The sequence below is a fragment of the Pseudorasbora parva genome, chromosome 21 (assembly GCF_024679245.1).
Source record: "Pseudorasbora parva isolate DD20220531a chromosome 21, ASM2467924v1, whole genome shotgun sequence".
In the NCBI taxonomy this organism is placed as follows: domain Eukaryota; kingdom Metazoa; phylum Chordata; class Actinopteri; order Cypriniformes; family Gobionidae; genus Pseudorasbora; species Pseudorasbora parva.
Window position 1 is genome coordinate 38104465 of NC_090192.1, and position 17157 is coordinate 38121621.

Genomic DNA, 17157 nt, shown 5'->3' on the forward strand with positions numbered 1-17157 from the left:
ATTAATTTCAATTTCTGCATCTTGGTGGCATTACAGTTACATTCATGTGACCTATAATGACCCTTTTACATTTGTACAAATTACTGACCTTTCCTTTAGAAATAATCTTGCCTATTGTCAACTTTCATTTTCCCTTTTACTGTGTGGCACTATAACATAACTTGTTGATTTAGGGTGGATGCTCTGTCCAAAGCAACACTTGTTTGCTAATATTGCCATAATTCCATACAAGTTACACCATACACAAATGAGGCTTTATGACCACCTTCCTAATATTGTGTTGGTCCCCCTTTTGCTGCTAAAACAGCCCTGACCCCTAAGATGTTAGCAGCAGATCATTTAAGTCCTGTAAGTTGCGAGGCAGGGCCACCATGGATCAGACTTGTTTGTTCAGCACATCCCACAGATGCTCGATTGGATTGAGATCTGGGGAATTTTGAGGCCAAGACAACACCTCTGCTTTGTGTCAGGAGCATTATCTGCTGGAAGAGCCACAGCCACCAGGAAATACCGTTTTCCATCAAAGGGTGTACACGGTCTACAACAATGCTTAGGTAGGTGGGACGTGTTAAAGGAACATCCAAATGGATGGCAGGACCCACACTGTAAAAAATGAAATTGCCATTTGTCCAGTAAACAGTGCTTTTTGAATCCCATATATTAAGAATTGTTAATAACTGTGACTCTACATAAAAATACATGTTAGCTCAACAAAATTCTCCAAAATGTCACACTACATATTAAACAAAGTTTTCTGGACAAACATTTTTGTGTTGAGCAGAAAACCTACGATCTGAATAGTTTGCGCATGCGTGATGAGCCAGAAAATCGCGCCGAAATGCACGGGGTTTCCTTCTCCATTTTGCACGGGTAGCTCCTGGCTTGTTTTGAAGTTCGCTCATCCTCCTGCCTTTTCAAGGATCTAATATTGCCATACTTCAGTTGGTAAGTATTAATATTACTTTTCATTTCATGCATGCAATGAATTGCATATTCTCAAGCGGACAGTGTTATTGTTAGACATACGATTGGTTGTGTATTGTTAAAAGGCGTGTGGCCTAACATTTTTAATGTTTGTCACTGCTCAGATAAAGATCAGCTCATTAAAGTTCTTAATACAATAACGTTTCAATACAATAGCCAAGATAAAAAAAACTGAAATTAGCGAGTAATATGTTTGTTTAGCACGAGTATTCAAGTCCTTTATTGTTAGTTGAGGTTTTCTTTTCTTATTTGTCTCTAGGTGGCGCTGATAAACTGATATATCTGCGTTGAACCGCGTTTATGAGAGAGGAAGACAGCGGAGAGTGAGGTAAGAACGTGTTATGTGTTAATGTTTAATTTGTAAGCTGCGCACACAATGTATGGATATATAAACTATTATGTAATGTTAAATGTATTTTAGCCGTTTCAATGTGCATTTTCGTCGTTACAAATCACACGCAGATGTATGTTTATGAGTGTGTTTAGAACGAAATATTTATTTATTTTTTAAACATTGAGAGCTATACATCATATGATTTTAAATATGGGGACAAAGAAAAAAAGTGTAGAATAAGACTATGCATAGCATTTTTTTGTTTATTTTATAATAATTTTAAATAATATACGGTTGTGATGTTTACAATAGGTTCGAACTGATAATTTTCTATTTTCCAGAATGATCCAAATTGGATGTTGTTAGCATATTGTTGGATGCAACACTGAGGTATGCTGTATAAAGAAAGTTTCCACATTTGCACACTGTCTCACTGTCCACATATGTTTGTCTGCATGGAACTCAATTCTAAGAACATCCTTTATGCAGGACACTGCAATGGACAGCCTGAGTTCAAGATAACATGTTGCTCTGCTCTGCCAAAGTGTCCTTTATATCAGAACGACTCTCCACCTGGTAAATAGTGCATTTAAGATCTTGAACAAACAAACTTGTTGAAAGCATCTATGCTGACATGTTTGTCTTTTTTACTGGTGACTTAACTGATTATCACCCTTTGATTCCATACAGTTTTGGAGAGCCTGTGTTTGTAACCCTGAGGACATATCTGCAGCACTGAATGCATATTTAATGGTATGTGGCAACTTTGTTTTTTAACTTATTTTTAATTTATTAATTAAATAATTGAAATTGATTCTTTTTGATAAACAGCCTTTTCTACTGTGAGTTGTCATATCCTCCACTGAAGCCCGGCGAGTCAGGCTTCCGGAAGTGCCGGAATCTGTGGACTCTCTCAACAATATACTTCAAGTGAAGCTACTAAAAGGACAGTTTTTTTCCCCCTGCAATTTGAGGACTTTGCAACCTGTCGGAGATCTCAGAACTGCATATTTAATGGTATGTGGCAACTTTGTTTTTTAACTTATTTTTAATTTATTAATTAAATAATTGAAATTGATTCTTTTTGATAAACAGCCTTTTCTACTGTGAGTTGTCATATCCTCCACTGAAGCCCGGCGAGTCAGGCTTCCGGAAGTGCCGGAATCTGTGGACTCTCTCAACAATATACTTCAAGTGAAGCTACTAAAAGGACAGTTTTTTTCCCCCTGCAATTTGAGGACTTTGCAACCTGTCGGAGATCTCAGAACTGCCCAATGAAAGAGCAGTCTTGCATAGTCAGTGGTCCAACTCCTGTGGTCACTTGATGAAACCAACAGCCTACCATCTCATCGTTTGGTACTAATAGTCTCAACACTTCTGAAGGGTCCTCCCACATTCTCTGTACAAAGGTATTATTTACAAACTGCTTAGAAATTGGCCTTTAACATTCCCAATACCAATTCTCTCATTTGATTTGAATTGTATTATTTATTGCATTAATACAAATTAATTGTTTATGAACAGGTTTTTGAGGAGTTTTTCAGAATCACCAACAAAGACCTTCTGGGAGACTTCATGGCAGCCATTGGCATGTACACACCAAAGCTCCTGAAACTTTACAGAGACAGAAAAGAGCTTTCGGACAGGACATGGATGCACTCCTAGAAATACTTCATGACAGGGTAAGTTCAATTTCAATGTTTTGATAGCTTGATCTGTGTTACTTTGGCTGATGATGAATAACATTTTTATACCTAAGCTATTTGGTTGTTTCTTTTGTATGTTTTTCTAGACAACAGACATAGATGATCACAGGAGGACTCCTGCTCTACAAGGCCTGCCTGTATTTCTTTGCGAGAACCCAGCCGAGCTATTCAAGAAGTGTAATGTACGTATCAGTCTTCAAAAGGCTTAAAGGGTTATTCCAAACATGTAAAGTCTGTCATAAATTACTTTTCCTCTTGTCATTCCAAACCTGTAAGACTGTCATTAATTTTCAGAACACCAATGAAGATATTTGAAATAAAACCTGAGAGATTTCTGTCCCTCTATTGACAGTCTATGCAACTGTAACTTTTCAAGCCCCACAAGGTAGTAAAAACATTGAAGTAGAGTAGACCATGTGACTCCAGGTGTTTAACCTCAGTTTTGTGAAGTGACATGAATAAGAGAAAAAAAAAAAGTAATTTTTTTACATGCAGAGCAATTGCATCGCTAATCAAATTGAGGTTACGCCTCTGGAGTCAAATGGATTATTTTTATGTCTTTAATACCTTTCTGGGCCTTAAAAGTGGTTGTTGTATTGGCTGTCAATGGAGGGACAGAAATCAATCAGATTTCATCAAAAATATCTTAATTGCTGTTTTCAAGATAAAGGAAAGTCTTACGGTTTGGATCGAACTAAAGGTGAGTAAATAATGACAGAATTTAATTTTTTGGGTGAATTAACCATTTAAAGCAGGGATGTCCAAACCTGCTCTTCTATGGCTCCAACCTACCTGGAAGTTTCTAGTAATCTTGTAAACCTTGATTATCTGGTTCAGATACGTGTAGTTGGAGTTAAAGCTAAACTCATCAGCACAGTGACCCATAGAACAGGATTGGACACCCCTAGTTTAAACTCTCTCTCTTTGGTGTTTTCTGCTTATTTACTTGGTCATGCCATTCTTTGTGTTATCTGTCATATTATAATGTCCACTTCTGAATAAGGATTTCACATTATAAAACTATTTACCAATACAAAGTTTACAATTAGTGCATACAATTTATGTATTGTCAACCCCTCATCCCCACCCCCATCTTAATTAATTTTTTACAAAATTAACTAATTCAATTCTAAACTAAAATATATTTCTTATTGTGTTTGTGTCACAGGAAACAAAAGCGGCCCCTGTTGACATTTTCTATGTGCTGGACGATAACACCCAAACAACATCACCATTTATCAAAACTTGCTGTTGTACTGGAGGGGGTTGTTCTGGAAGAAGTTTTCCTATCCTAAGATGATCCTAAGACTGGTAACAAAATGGTTGTGCGTGAGGCAGAGTTGGACCAGTGTTTCCAGTTCTTTTAATGTTTTAAAAAAAAGTTTCATTTGAGACATTCAAAATAAAAAACAAGCATTGAAGTTTTGTACGGACTGTTTAAATGGACAGTTTTACTCAAAAGACACTGTATGAAAACTGTGCATTGCAGTGTTGTGGATACGTTTTTTTTTATGTTTTTAATTACAGATTGCAAGCTCTTTTACAATGAAACACTGCACTCATATTGATAAGCCATAAAATAGTGAAACTGTTTAGAGTGTAAAAAAAAAAAACCAGCATTTGTGTGAATATTTATTATTTATGGATCTGGCATTGAGTGACCTGTTTGTCTTTGCTTTGTCCTAAAGATATTTTAAGCAAATTTGGACAAGTGTTAATTAAAGGGTAAGTTTGGCCAAAAATGAAAACCAAAAAGTCATTTACTCAACCTAGGTTGTTCCTGACTTGAATGTGTCTGTATTCTGTTGAACACAAAGGAAGATATTTAGAAGAATGTTGGTAACCAGACAGTTAACAGTAGCCATTGACTGTACTCTACATAGTATTTTTCCCCCCTACTATGTAAGCCAATGGGTGCCGTCAACTGTCTGGTTACCAACATTCTTCAAAATATCTTCCTTTGTGTTCAACAGAATACAGACACTTGCAAGTTTGAAGCGACCTGCGTATGGGTAAATGACAATTTTTTTCAATTTTGGGTGAACTATCCCTTTAGGAATTATTCTTTCCTGTAGCTTAAACAGTAGAGCGTGGCGCTAGCAACGCCAAGGCCATGGGTTCGATTCCCAGGGAAAGCAAGAACTGACAAAAATGTAAAATGTGTACCTTAAAAAGCAATTTAAGTCGCTTTGGATAAAAGCGTCTGCCAAATGCATAAATGTAAATGTAAATTATATAACATTTCACTACATTCTTTTAAAATGTATGTACATGCATGTGCTTACAACTGAAATAAACGGATCAAAATAACTACATTTCTGTCATTTGTAAATAGATGTAAAGTCACTAAAATAATTATAGGAAGGATAGTGTGGTGACACTTTATTTTGCGTTCAGGAAACAGAAAAATATAAATTACCTCAACAACAGTAATTGTTGTTTCAGTTGCTGTGACAAGAATATTTTTATTAGCAAAATACGACTATCAATATTGCGTGAACAAACAAATTTATGTTGGCTGAACAAATGATCTTTACTGGGAAGAATTAAAAAATTATTGTTGGGACAACTCAAAAGTCTTACTGCATCAAGTTGCCTTACATTTTTACGTTTTCTCAACTATTTTTTTTTTACAGTGCAAGGTTCCCCAGCAGAACATTGCCCAAAGCATCACACTGCCTCCGCCGGCTCGCCTTCTTCCCATAGTGCATCCTGGGGCCATGTGTTCCTCAGGTAAGCCACGCACACGCACCCGGCCATCCACGTGATGTAAAAGCACACATGATTCATCAGGATTCGTGCTTTGTGGTCCAATTCTGATGCTCATGTGCAAATCATGGCGAAAAAAGGCCATCATTTACCCACCAAACCTGTACAAGTTTCTTTTTCTGTTTGTTATGAAGAATGTTGGTAACCAGACAGCTGACTGTCATGGACTACTGTTATGGAGGTCAGTTTGAAGTCAGTTAGCTGTCTGGTTACCAACATTCTTCATAACAGCTTCTGTGTTCAAACAGAAAAAGAAACTTGTACAGGTTTGATGGGTAAATAATGACAATTATTTTATTTTATTTTTTGGTGAACCATCCCTTTTAACTCCCGAATTTAATAGAAGAATGCTTTATTTTCAAATGTGTTTTTTTCCAAGGTTTTGACAAAAATAAACGTGTTTAACTATCATTTGTTTTTTCCTGATACTTATTTTACTTTTGTCAGAATTCTTGGCTTTCTTCATCTAGGCCAGAGTTGAATTTGTATATAATTTAAGAAAACAGAAAAAATACCATAATATAGTGATTTTCTCATAAATATTTGATTTACTGTTATTTGTCATTAATGATTTAATACTAAAACTTGCAGTCAAAATATTAATTTACAGATATTGTTTGTAATTTTACATTAATGTTTATCAAATTTATGAAAACAGAGATCTACTCTATAAATAATAGTCATTTTCCTGTATAAAAAATAAGAATTACTGTTATTTGTCATTAATGATATAGTCCTTAAAATAATAGTCAAGTTGTTAATTTACAGATATTGTTTGTAATTTTAGATGAATTTTATGTAATTTATGAAAATAGAAAAAATTACTGTATAAATAATAAGGTAATTTCCTGTATTAAAAACTGAGAATTACTGTAATTTGTCATGAACGATATGATCCTTAAAATAATGGTTGAGTTGTTAATTTACAGATATTAATTGTAATTTTACATGCATTTGTATGTAATTTATGAAAACAGAAAAATACTATATAAAAAATACAGTATTTTTTCTGTATAGAAAAATAAGAATTACTGTAATTTGACATTAATGATATAGTCCTTAAAATAATAGTCAAGTTGTTAATTTACAGATATTGTTTGTAATTTTGCATGAATTTTTATGTAATTTATGAAAATAGAAACAAATACTGTAAAAATAAGGTAATTTCCTGTATAAAAAAACTGAGAATTACTGTAATTTGTCATGAATGATATATTCATTAAAATAATGGTCAAGTTGTTAATTTACAAATATTATTTATAATTTTACATGCATTTGTACGTAATTTATGAAAACAGAAAAATATTATTTAAAAAATACAGTAATTTTCTTGTATAAAAAATAAGAATTACTGTAATTTGTCATTAATGATATAATCCTTAAAATAATGGTCAAGTTGTTAATTTACAGATATTGTTTGTAATTTTACATAGTTTTAAACATAATTAAAAATTACAAAAAAATACTGTAAAAAATTTAGAGTTATTTTCTGTAATTTTAGGATTATACAGTCACATACCGTGAAAGTTGTTTGCTTTTATCAGTATTCAGTTTTCTTTATGACAGTAAAGGTTAGACAAGGTCATGGGTTCGATTAATGCATGAACTGCTCAAATGTAAACCTTGAATGAAATGTAAAGCACTTTGGATAAAAACACCTAGCCTAAGAAACACCTGCCAAATGCATAAATCTAAAATTACTCTAAAGTTGATCGAAACTTAAAACAATAGGCTTTAAAAAAAATAATTCTACCTGCAACCTTCCCTTTTTCTCCCAGAAAAAATGACAATACCAATATCTAAATATTTACTGTACAATAAGTTCATATATCTTAAGGCATAAATTCAGATCATCTCTGTGTGGCTGCCCTTCACCTACAAGTTTCCAGATATTCATCATTAAAGACCTTCACATGTGGTTATTTATTAAATTTTACTTTTTAATTTTTACATTTTTTATAAATAATATAAAAGAACATTACAAAGCATGAAAGTTTAAGTCTTTGAGCTTCACATTGAAAGTCAAAGTAAACTCAGTTCCTTCGTCCTGAGTCAGTGACATTAGACCTCATTTTCTGGTCAGCCGCTGTTGTCCTCATCATGTCTGCGGCACAGAAACACTGGCATCCGTTGCGGTTGATCGTTTGATTTAGTTTAGTAATGGATTATCGGTGATGATGATGAGGATGATGAAACAGGCCATAATTGCAGCGATGGCCGTATTCTTAAATGCAGAACCCATCCCTGTTATTTTATTGTGTTCTGTTTTTGGATCAGAAAAGGTGGAATTAGAAGAATTGTTTAAATCATAAACTCATCTTCAGTCTATCAATGCAGCGAACAGATATAAACATTCGCGCAACTCAGTTGCTGATCCGGAAAAGCAAATTCCATCCACTGTTGCCTTAACGCGAGGTTTTTGGGGAATCTGTGCAGGAGTGTCTTGGTCTGACAACCAAAAACGCACTTTTTTGGTGACATTGTTATGTGCTATGTGTAATTGTCACCTGTCCAGCATCCTACAAGCCAGCGCTTTGATGAGCGTAGCCTGTTACTTTCGCTCTCCCTCGCTCTCTCCCTCTCTCTCTCTCTCTATCTCACGCTCTTCCGGTAGAATTGTCCGTAAGGCCCATACAAGGAAATTCCGCCCCCATTAACGTCAAGGGGACGCATGATCTCAAAAAACTTGCCGAAACTTATGACTAACCGGAAGTAGTATTTTTGACACAGAAATACTCCCATCAAACGTCCACCTTAACTTTTGAAACTTTGTCTATGTTTAGTATGGGATCCCAAGTCTTTAACAGTGTAAAAAGATCAGTATGCATGAAACAGCATTTCACCCCCCCTTTAAGCTTTTCTCTGAGAAAAGAACAAAGAATTGAGTTTTGCCGACCGGATAAATTTAATCTGTCAACTAGCTCCGCTTCACCTTCCTCTTTGCTCTGGTTGGTTGTAGTGCTATTCAATTGCGTGCAGAGGGACTTTGAAAGACAACCGTTTAACCGTTGCCGCTGTCATCAAGCTGGAACTCGTGGGTTTTATTTTTAACTCAGTACATAAACTGCCGGCTCGCGCACTATAACAGCTTCAAAAGAGTAATTGTTCAAATCTACTTTTCAATCATTGGAAGCCTTTTACACTTAAAATGAATACACTTGCAAAATGTTTTTAAAGAGCCACTTGTGTTGTAAGCTCTAAGATTTGACCTTTTTGCTTCATCGTCTTTGATTTAGTCTCTTCTGAAAACTCACCACACTCTTTCTAGAGGAAGTTTATTCTCTTACCATCATCAGCTTGACAGACATCAGTAAAAGTCCAAAGCAGAATTAACAGCTGACCTGCATTTACAGCAATCATGATTTTGATTCTGCAATAGATAAACAGAAATTTTAATCAGTTTGACCAACTATAGGACCGATAACCCAGCAAACATTGGTCCGACGGCAACATTGTGTCCCTGGCCAAAAATTGTCGTCATAAATCTGTAAAAATATGTAATGTAGGGGAGAGCAGGGCACAACCTAACACTTTTTGACTTTCTAACTTTGTGTAAATTCACTTGGGGTTCAGAGTATTTATTTTTTCCCACATTAATTTCAAACGTCTATTATAAGTATGTGGTTATGTTTCATTCACACAGAGTATATATTTTTTCTTGATTTACCCCAAAAGAATGGAAATGTGACAAGGGGTACATTGTAACATGTGAGGGGCACAATAACATGACCACGGCAGCTTAAAATGTGATCTAATTTAATACAAAAATAAACCAAACAAACTTAATTATTCTGTCAATGAATTACAATTAGTAACTTTTTTGTCATTTAAAATAATGGCATTATTTACTTAGCCGTATTTATATAATTTTTTAACTCAAATACAACACTATATCCAACAGCCTGGAGCGCGCTTCACTTCCGGTAATTAAGGTACACGGTCTGGCGTCATGTACGAGATTCACTTCTGGCGTTGGCGTAAACTACGCCAGATCGTGTATGGGAAGTGATATCTTTACATGTACACAACGCCAAAATGTGCATATTGAACCTCCTTACAAGGAAGTGAAGTGTGTTCCAGGCTGTTGGATATATAGCATTGTATTTGAGGTCAAAAATGATATAAATACAGCTCGATTTCTCACACAAACTGATCGTTTTGTGTCTTAACATATCAATGTGTCGTCATGAGCCACAGGGCTCTTTGTGCATGTTGTCTAAGCATGTTTTTTTTTTTTGCTTTCATAGAATTGTTACCCATTCACATGATTTTATGACCCACACACAGCTACAGTTGAGTTAAAAATCTTCCTTTGTGTTCTACTGAAGAAACAAACACACCGACATGTGGGATGCACCGGGGGTAAGCAGAGAAACATCACAGTTTCATTTTTGGGCGAACTGTCCCTTTAATATAACCTTTATTCATCTGTAGAAGAATGTCATATACACTTAGGATGACTTGAAGGTGAGTAAATCATGGGCTAATTTTCATTTTTGGGTGAACTAACCCTTTAAGTTGTTTTTTTGAAAATGGCTACAGGTCATTCCACCAGGTGGGAACGGTCCAGAAAACAGTCCAGGAAAGTCTATGAGAGTAATTACATGAGTCTTTGGGATAGCACCACATGGTGTCATTCACTTTCAGAACGCAAGCTGCCGGAAAGGCCTGCTAGAAGAGCATTACAGTAGTCCAGTCTAAGAGAACAATAGCTTGGTTGTGTGGCCTGCTCTGACAGGAAGTCTAATCTTTCTAATGTTGTTTAACACTATTCTGCCGGATATGGCTGTTGCAGTAGATGGTCACTTAAGTTTAACTGGTCATCATTCATAATGATACACTCCTGAACAAAATCTTAAGACCAGGGGATTCATTGCAAGTTTTACACATTTCGCACTTGTCGATCATAACCGGGTTGTAAACGCTGCTTCAAAATGCCAAAAGAAGAAACAGGAGCAAGAGACAAAAAATAAAGTAGGCAATTTATTGAAAAAACTGCATTTAAACTCAAACAGGCTGTTCATCAGCTGATCAAAAGTTTAAGACCATCGCCAAAAAAAGGTCAAATCTGCACAAAAATATGACTTTCATGTCATTGTCCTATTCATATTGTGCAGTCATATTGTCAAGATCTCATGATGGCAAAGGCAAAAAGGCTTTCTCTCTTTGAACGCGGTAGGATTGTTGAGCTGCACAAGCAAGGCCTTTTGCAACGCGCCATCACTGCTGAGGTTGGACGCAGTAAGACAAGTCATTTTACATTTCTTAAAAAATCCTGAGAGTTATGGGACAAAAAAGTCAAGTGGTCGACCTGTGTCTTCACCCTTGTCCGTGAAGACACAGGTCGATCCTCAACCCAAATTAAGGTCCTTACTGATTCTGACTGCAGCCCAATAACCATAAGACCTCATCTGCTAGAGAAGGGCTTCAGGAACAAAAAAACGTCTTCAAAGGCCACGTCTCCTCCCACGACACAAACTTGCCCGTTTAGAATTTGCAAGGGAGCACCAAACATGGGACATTGAAAAGTGGAAGAAAGTTTTATTCTCTGACGAGAAAAAATGTAACCTGGATGGTCCTGATGGCTTCCAACGTTACTGGCATGACAAGGAGATCCCACCTGGGAGATGTTTTCTACGCGGCACAGTGGAGGAGGCTCCATCATGATCTGGGGTGCTTTTTCCTTCAATTGGAAAATGGAGCTTCAGGTTGTGCAGGGGCGTCAAATGGCGACTGGCTATGTGGATCTGTTGCAGCGGGCATCCCTCTTGACCGAGGGCCCCCGTCTGTGCGGTAATGACTGGGTCTTTCAACACGACAACGCTGGAAATTCACAAAGTCTGGCTGATGAAGGACTTCTTCCAGGAGAATAACGTTGCTCTTTTGGACCATCCTGTGTGTTCCCCTGATCTAAATCCCATTGAGAACATTTGGGGATGGATGGCAAGGGAAGTTTACAAAAATGGACGTCAGTTCCAGACCGTGGATGCCCTTCGTGAAGCCATCTTCACCACACATTTACTCATTTAGCTAATTGTGCAGTCGGTTGTCAATACCATTTCACACAAACACAATTTGCAGATCTCAGTCTTTTCAGCACAACTCTAAACACAGTCTCATTCTCTAAACATATTCTCATTCTCTAAACACATTCTGCTCTCTAATGCACGTCATCCATTCTGGCAAACACAAGTAGAAACAATCAAATACAAATGGAGAAAACTGTCATGTCTGAACACAAACACTCAAAACTATTTACAAATTATGAGACAACCAGTATAAATACAGAACAATGTAGGCTGTATACTGTACAGTGAACAAATTGTATAGCCCTAAACTTTGTGCTTAACAGTACTGACTGCTAAATAGATGTTGACTGGTTTCAGGTTCATATCAACAAAGAACAAGAATTAGTATCACAGAGACCAAGGACAAGTTTGTGAGATGCAGGGTACATTACTGTAAAAATCTCCCCTATCTAATGGAAATGCATGCATGAATTGAATTTATTGTGCGATTTATAAGCACAAATGTGTTTTTATGTGCATATGTTACACAGTTTTTGAGTGCATATGTAACCCCCACTGTTCGGACCGGGACTCGAACCCGGGTCTGCCGGCATGAGAGTCTGACGCTCTAACAAGGAGACTAAAGACCACAACCTCTAGCGTCAGTCGCTATAGAGTCTCTTGAGGTCAGAGGAGTGAGGTTTACCTACACAGAAACTACTAGCTGGCCTCCGTTACACTCACCCCCCTAAACCTCACTCCCATCCGGGTCACGGCACCAATATAACCCCTACTGTTCAGACCGGGACTCGAAACCGGGTCTGCCGGCATGAGAGTCTGACGCTCTAACAAGGAGGCTAAAGGCCGCAACCCCTAGCATCAGTCGCTAGAGCGTCTCTTGAGGTCAGAGGAGTGAGGTTTAATCGCACAGCAACTACTAGCTGGCCTCCGTTACACATATGATAGGCACTTTATAACGTGTTATGTTCACACACTCCACACAACTAAACCGACCCAATGGGGTGACGATGCAAATCATATGCACACGGCTTATAGATTGTGCAATAAATACAATACGTGCTATACGCATTTCAGGAGAACGAGTTGGTAAAAATAGGGGTAAGTATAGGAGGAAAAACAAAAAATTCCAAACCAAAAGCAGAGTGGTAATTTTTTTATCAATTTTGAGCTATGATAGAAATTTTTTGTAAATAGTGCTTGAAGCTGAGGTTTTGGGTTTAATGCTTTCAAACTGAGCAAGGTTTCAGATATGGTGTTTTAGCAATTGAGAAAAAACTGTAACCAACATTTTTTTTTTACCAACTTGTTCTCATGAAATGCGTAACCTCTTACACTCCAGGGCCATTTTTTGGGATTTCCGCCTAGATTTGGCCAACCCAAATTTAAAAGCTTCCCATAGTTCAAAATGTTGGCGTCATTTTACAGGAAACCCTTTAAAGTTACATAAAACACTGCTAAAAGTGATAAACATCTTGTCATGAAACAGAAGCGGATTCAATAGCGAGTGCAATACAAGATCTTTTTTGTTTCAGAACACAGATAGAAGATATTAAGTAGGTCAGATGTAGGCTGGTTCAATCTCACATCACCACAGTCAGTACAGAGTTTGTCAGAAGATGTAGACAGGCTTTGGTCTGGGTGGCACAGGAACTCAATGGACAACCAGATCCGGGAGCTGATCCACCACAGTGAAGGCAAGGCAAGGCACATTTCATACCCAATGGCAATTCAAAGTGCTTTACATAGAAATGAATTTAAACAGTGGTAACAAATGCATGAGAAAAAAGAATACCATATGGACGGATTTTTTTTTTAAAACAAGCATAGTTAAAACAGTTGTAAAGATAATAATAATAAAACAATAATAATAATAAAAAATAAGATAAAATAAAATGGTCAGATCCACAATATTGGTCTGATATAAAAATAAAACATTCTTCAGTTTACAGCCTACATACATGTACCATCTTAATTAGAACACCTCTCCTTCATTTCTTTCATAAACACGTTCATGACATCCATTTTAATCACTATTCCCTGATTTTTACTCAGAAACCTTCTTGTTAAACCCATACTCACTCATCATACCCTCCACAGATTTACATATACTCAAACCTTATTGTCAAACTTACTATTTCCATCAAACCATCAAACATTTTTATCATGCCCTTCACTCGCAAACTTCCCTCCGTCTCGTTCACTCGGATGTGTGTCATTGCTTACGTTGCATGAGTGCCCACTACTGGCGGAAACATTGCAATGGACTGAACTGGAACGCCCTAACCCCTTGATCACTTGGAATACACTATGGAGTTGATTTATTATTATTTTTTTTCCTTTACGAAATTGTTTAATGCAGCATTCTATATGTATATGGATGTGTTTGGGTTGTTTTAAATGTTTTTAAAAATATCATAGAGTTGTTTGTGGTGGGGTAAATTAAACACGATATATGGTGACAATCGCGTTGCATTGTGGTATATGAAGCTGCCTGAAGTGTACATATGAAGTAGACTCGCTCACTCGGTCAAAATCGAGGGAGCAAGGGTCTGTCCATATAAACTTCCCTTGTCCACTTCACAAAGTGGAACGCACTTCAAAATGGTGGCAGGGATTTCCCCAAAGGGGAAGTGCTTAGGGAAGTTTGCAAGTGCGTGTCTTAAAGTGGAGTGGAACGCAGCACCACTTACACTCCACACACACACACACACACACACACACACACACAGAATGAACCAATGAATTCATGAACCGTGACACATGTAAGTATATGTTGTCTAAGCTGTAATAACACCACAAAAAAGTAGGCACTTTTTGATTTTTTTTCTCTCCATAAATTCATTTTTGTAAGTGTGTAACTCAGGCCCTGTGTGCTCTAGGAACCTGCAGACAGTTTGGGCTGTTTCCACTAAATTCCAGAAAATAGTGAAAAAAGAAGTTTGTTTGTGTCATGTTGTATGCCAGATTTATTCAAATGGGTCTGAAGGGATGATCCCCCATTTTTCAATTTGGTTAGGCCAAATCCAGGTGGAAATTGCACCAGAGTAATTTAGTGTAAATACATTACTTTGTGTAAAACAAATGCCAAAGTGATGAATATCTCCAGAAAGTAGAGCTTTCAAAAAAACTCTCAAAAACTTTCAAATGGTACCACATATGATCATCATAGCTCCTCCACAGACATTTAAAATGGAAAGTAAATACATGACGGTGTCATTCAAATTATATATATATATATATATATATATATATATATATATATATATATATATATATATATATATCATGAATTGTATTTATCACACAGTTTATATGCCAAAATTTGATAAACATCGTCACCCAATTGGGTAGGTTTGGTGGTGTGGAATGTGGATACGTGTATATAACACAAATTGTATTTATTGTGCAATCAGTTTTGAGTGGTTGTGTTCAATCAATGACAGTTTTCTCCATTTGTATTTGATTGTTGCCACTTGTGTTTACCTTGTGAAATCTGGAAATTGTGTTTGTGTGAAATTGTATTGACAACAGACTAGCTAAACAAGTTCAGGCAACGGAGAACTTTCTTCAGCCAACGGGTTTAGTGTTTTAGCAATTGAGAAAAACTGTAAGACCATATTATTTCAGTGAATTAAATTGCATCAATTAACAGAATTTCAAAAATGGATGCAATTTAATTCGTTTTTCTTGATTGCTTTGCTGCAGCCGTCAACTCAAACTCCACATTTTCAAAACAGTTAACACACAGGCTTAAACAGTTAGCCTGACAAGCCAGACCCACATCAAGATGTTTGGTCTGGAACTCACCATTGACGGCTCAATCTGAGGGGCGGATAAACGGTTGTCTTTCAAACTCCCTCTGCACGCGATTGGATAGCGCTACAACCAACCAGAGCAACGAAAGTGAAGCAGAGCTTGTTGACAGATTAAAAACGGCAAAACTCAGAACACATCTTCCCTTCTTAAGAATGATGTCAGTGCCGTTATTTGCTCTTTTTTCAGAGAAAAGCTTAACTCCAAGTCTTCCAGAGTCGCAGTCAAAGCTGATTTGAAAGAACGCCATTCGCCAGTTTCTGTTTAGCACGCAAAACCAACTAGGCCGCCATTATGTTAAGCCCCGCCCACCGACTCTATACACGATGTGATTGGCCCGACAAGAGTTTGGCGATTACAGCTCAGAAGGGTATTGAGAGTTGCTAGGCGACACTCAGATTAGATTTGCTGCCGCTAGGGTGTGTCTAGATTTATAGGCTACTAAACAGCGGCACTCATGGGAAAAATGACACATTTTGTTTGCAAAAGGCTCTAACCACGCCAAAACATTTAAAATATGCAACAAAAGCAAATTTTGCCTTCAAACAACTCAACTTGCAAACAAGTGTAGGAGCTTTTTCTGTCAATCATTACACAATGGACAACAAAATACAAAAATACAGAACTTGGTTTGAAGAAATGCTTTGATGCATTTTTTTATTGATTCCATGACATTTATTTTTTTCAAACCATGTCTGAAAACTGAAATACTGTAAATATTTTTGTGATCTGTATACAGAGAATACATGTTAACCAAAATACAGTAAAATATATTGGAGTATAAGACATAGCCTACTCAGTCTCCTCTGTCGTGACGATGGGGCCACATGGCCTCATCCACATCACATGCAATATCCTCTCTTGCAATGTCCATAAACAGCCCTCTCTTCTCGGGTGAGATCAGCCTCTCATGAACTGAATTCAGGAATGTTATGAGGCGTTGGTGTTGTAATCGGCCATTAGCAATAGCAGAAATGTTTACAGTGTAGGGCCAATATAGCCGGTGTTGTGGATGAGATTCTCTGGCCTGACCCAGAGCATTTTTTGCAGTGCTGTGTCCTGGCTGAGATTTGGCTGTACTTGTTCATACTCCAGAGACTGTGGTTTACGACATGGTCTATGTTACGTCCAGGGACATATTTGCTTTGCTTTCCCCTCCCTTCCTTCCTGTTTTCTTTTCATGTCTCCACAAGCAGGGAATGATGGCTGCCACCTGACCCCAATAAGCGATAGATTTATCTGCAGTAATTGGATGAGGAGAGGAGGTTGTAGGAATATAAGCAGTAACTTTCCAGACACGGAGTGTGTGTGTGTGTGTGTGTGTGTGTGTGTGTGTGGGGGGGGGGGGGGGGGGGGGGTAGTTACGTATGACACTGACGCTTCGATGCGCGTATTGCCAGAGACCATTTCAAGTGAAGCTCCGTATCGGGGTGTGTATTGGTTTCCCAGAGTCACGTGACTGATGACAAATGAAGCCTCACTTTCTGTCCAATCACGTGCGCGTTTCGCTTTGCGTCTCAGA

At 37.3% G+C, this 17157-nt stretch overlaps 2 long non-coding RNA genes across 4 annotated transcripts; both read left to right on the forward strand.

Moving 5' to 3' along the window:
- Positions 1 to 750: 750 nt before the first annotated feature.
- LOC137056216 (uncharacterized) lies at positions 751 to 2319 on the forward strand. Its single transcript, XR_010900238.1, has 5 exons — positions 751 to 1312; positions 1660 to 1708; positions 1808 to 1894; positions 2009 to 2071; positions 2150 to 2319. It is a non-coding gene; the product is annotated as an uncharacterized lncRNA (long non-coding RNA).
- A 150-nt stretch (positions 2320 to 2469) lies between these two features.
- Positions 2470 to 4604, forward strand: LOC137055904 (uncharacterized). Of its 3 annotated transcripts, none has more exons than XR_010900118.1 (4): positions 2470 to 2719; positions 2843 to 3000; positions 3111 to 3206; positions 4193 to 4604. It is a non-coding gene; the product is annotated as an uncharacterized lncRNA (long non-coding RNA). The 3 variants fall into 3 exon arrangements; XR_010900117.1 differs by having other exon boundaries at positions 2471 to 2727; XR_010900119.1 differs by having other exon boundaries at positions 2471 to 2674.
- Positions 4605 to 17157: the final 12553 nt, after the last annotated feature.